The sequence below is a fragment of the Rhinopithecus roxellana genome, chromosome 2 (genome assembly GCF_007565055.1).
Source record: "Rhinopithecus roxellana isolate Shanxi Qingling chromosome 2, ASM756505v1, whole genome shotgun sequence".
Lineage (NCBI taxonomy): Eukaryota > Metazoa > Chordata > Mammalia > Primates > Cercopithecidae > Rhinopithecus > Rhinopithecus roxellana.
In genome coordinates this window covers 138,080,818-138,084,520 of record NC_044550.1, presented here as the reverse complement: position 1 = coordinate 138,084,520, position 3,703 = coordinate 138,080,818, and the positions used below count along the sequence as shown (strand labels likewise).

The 3,703-nt window shown below is 32.8% G+C and overlaps 1 non-coding gene across 1 annotated transcript; it reads left to right on the top strand.

Moving 5' to 3' along the window:
• The first annotated feature begins 2,008 nt into the window (after positions 1 to 2,008).
• LOC115896279 lies at positions 2,009 to 2,109 on the top strand. The gene has a single exon (XR_004056181.1). It is a non-coding gene; the product is annotated as a small nucleolar RNA U13 (small nucleolar RNA).
• Positions 2,110 to 3,703: the final 1,594 nt, after the last annotated feature.

Here is a 3,703-nt window from a genome sequence, read left to right as displayed (position 1 = left end):
CATATACAAAAGGCCTAGCTCAGTTTCCAGGATTCCATTTCTCTGCTATTCTGGCCTCTTCATTCCTGGATACTTGCTATCCATGAACTCTAAAGTCTGTTTTCCCAGCTCAGTGAAAACAACACAAACTCTAGGCTACACTCACTCCTCAGCCTCTACAACCTGAAGATAAAATCAGCAAATAATCTCAGGGGGAAAGGCTACTTCAAATGCAAATTTGATACATGTGTTTATAGTCTTTTTCCTCAAGTTCTGGTACTTCAGTGCTTTCAAATGATTCCAATCAGTTCTTTTTAATTCAATCATCGTTTTTATAATTTGTTAAATTTGTATGGCTGTCAACGAGTGATGATATATGACATGAGTTACTCATAGCTAGGAATAGAACTCAAGATTAAATTGTGTCAAGTTATATGGATGGTAATAAAGAAGTAAACAAATAATAATAATAAAATACAAGTCATCTGATTCCCCATCACTCTAACGAGATTTCTAGAAAGTTCTGGGCAGTAAATTTTTAACAAGACAGAAAGTTCCCAGACATGGAACCTCATCAAATCCCCCTCCATCCAGTGAGCAGCAATGATTTTCTCTCCAACAAGGTCTGAAACTCAGCCCTCAAGGGTCGGGAGAGAAGCTATTTCATAAGTATTCTGCATTGCCCCTAGAAGCATGGCTGCTTCTTATACTTTCCATTCTTTTATTTTGAAAAGTTCTCTTACTTCTTACTCCCATTCCCTCATTACTATGTTACTTTTATTCCCCATTATAGTTCATTTATATATATGATTATATATGACATATATACACACAGATATGTGTGTATATGTATATACTAATAGATACATATACATATTATATGATTATAATCATATAAATTCTGTCCAAATCATTCCATGCACTCTGCGGTTTCTCTGTCCTGACAATCCTTACTGATAAAGGCATATAAGTACAAGTTTTGAGGAAGATCCAGACAGAAGTAGCTGGGACACGGCCACTTTAAATATGGTTTTGGAACGAGTGTCTTTGATTTGTCTGAAAAGGCTGGTACAGAGAAGACAACAACATATAGGTAAAATATAAATTCAGAGTAGGGATATCAATAATGAAGTGTTGATGCTAAATCAGCAGGATGCTTGCCCACTTACACTCAGAAATACTCAGAGTTCAAAAAAGAGTGATACCAGAGTGAGGGTTTGGATAACCTAATCTATTCAGGTTAATGGACTGCAAGGTCATAAAGTTGAGTTGGTAAAAACAATAGATAAATATTAATGAAATAAAGCTATTCTTGGACTTTGAAGATGCATGATATTATGGTATTTAAGAATCACACATTTACAGAAAGATAGTCAAGATTTGAATTCTGGAAGTGCTTCTGTTCAATTGTGGAAATATGGCAATATTTTAAACCTTCAGGTCCTGAGTTTTCTGAAAATGGAAAACAAATCTTAAGTCTCTTTAGTCATATGTGTGTGTATGTGTTGTATGTTTGTGTGTGTGTGTGCGTGTGTGTATTCACATATATGATTACAGGGAAAGTAGGTAGAGAGATAACAACAAAAATGTATTTTAAGAATAGGAAGAAAATATATAGAGTGAAAAGAACACACATGCATAAAAAATAGGAAAGGAAGCAGATAGAGAGATAACAAGAGCCAGGGTGGATGGTTTTCAGCATTGTTATTATCAACATCATCAGCATCATTTCATCACCATCATCGTCAGCAACAGCAGTAGTGCCAACATCCATACTATCACATTAATAATAAAATGCAGTGGTAGCAGAGCTAAAACTATTTTTCAGGGAACTCTATACTCCAGGACTCTTTGCCCTGGAGAGGACGTAAACCTCTTGATCTTCTAATTTTTTAGACTCTAAAAGCCTGAAGGCATGAGCAGAGCCTTTTTAAAGGTTTTCAGAAATATTGCTATAAGCTATATTTTCCCCTAGCATAACAATCTTAAAGCAAGAACCCATTTTAATTTTTAAAAATGTTTTTGATTGATCTTTTTGTAGTTCCTGAGCACGATGATTGGGTGTTCATGCACATGTGTGAGATGTACTACTCTCGAACCTTAGGATGTCGGCACATTACCGGTCTGACCTGAGGGAAAAAAAAAAGTTTTTGATGTTTGTTTTTCATTGAAATATACTTCTCCAATATGACACTGATACAAAATTGAACTATCTAAATCATGATGTATAAGTATTGCAGAGGCTATCCCTTTAATAATATCTATTACTTCCTTTGCTAATAATTTACTTAAAAAGTATTTTGGTAATTGTGTTTTACCAGGCCACTTATTCAGGGAAAAAAATGTGTCTGACAGTTTCATAGACAATTCAGCTCTTTATTTACTTTTAAAATAAATTTATTTTAAGTTAATATATTGATATTCTTGGTTTTACGTTGATGCATTAAGCCTTTTGTCAATATGAACTAGCTTCTTTATTTTCAATCCACTCTGTGATACTGAAGAGATCAAGATCCTAAGCCATCAGGACCAAACTCATGATAATGGCGAATCCATGAAGGTAAATATAACCTTATGGTTTGATCTATTTGGGTAACCACTGAGTATTCTCAATAACATTTTCACCAGAAACATTCCCAGTATGGACTTCCAAGGTGAAACTGAGTAAACTTACAAGATTTGTTTTTCAATCCAATTTATTATGCTCTCTTTATAAAATGAACCATAGATATTTGAAATAGTCATTTGTAGAAGTTTGAAAGCTAAAATAATATGTAAATAAGTATTATAAGATGAGATCAATTCCGCAAATATGTCTTATAAAAGTACCATATGAATTCATGTAATATTCAAGATGAAAACATCAAATATAACCTAAAATTGTTCATATTTTTAAAATGTATATCTAGCCAGTGTGATAGTCTTCTTATAATTTTGTTATACATATTTTAGTCCACAGTACAAATTTAACAGTTACTTAAAATTGCCTGATTGGTACTTGGAGTTAAAATCTTATGCATGTAAAATTACCATGGAAAGGAAGGCACAGAAGATAAAAACTTTCTTGTTTCAAGTATAACATTGTCATATCTATTTGAGGGACAATTATATAATGAATTAATAACCATACTCTTTGAAGTTATTTTTCTTTAACATTTTTGCAGCACTTACAATTATTACTGCTTTTACAATAGACAATGATTTTGATCCTTGAAGATTCTGAAGCCGTATTTATTAAAGTAATTCATTATTGTAGGAATGGAAAATGCAGTAAGGTTAAACAACATATAACTTTTTATATAACTCTACAAGGTTTAGTTCTAAACACGTGAAAATTTGGTATAACAAATAATTAAGGGGAAAAACAAATGTAAATTAAACATAAGATTGTGCTTTCTTGATTAAAAGTAAATTAAGATGTTAGCAAACGATTATCTAAGCTACCCTCCCACTCAGCTCAACCCAGATGCATCTGTGAGTCAGACTATTTTCAGTTGCTTTTAATTAGCAGTTTTTGTGACTATCTCAGAGGTTGCAAATTAAAGAGAACACTGACCGCCAGAATCTGTACTGCTCTAAAAGGAAGTATCCTAGGGAGATCTCCAAATAGTGATAAAGAATCTCGGTAGTAACAGAAAGGCAATGAGAGGGAATTTATCAGAAAGTAAAAAAAAAAAAAAAAAAAAAAAAGGGGGGGGGGAGAAAAAGAAAAAAAGAAAAAAAT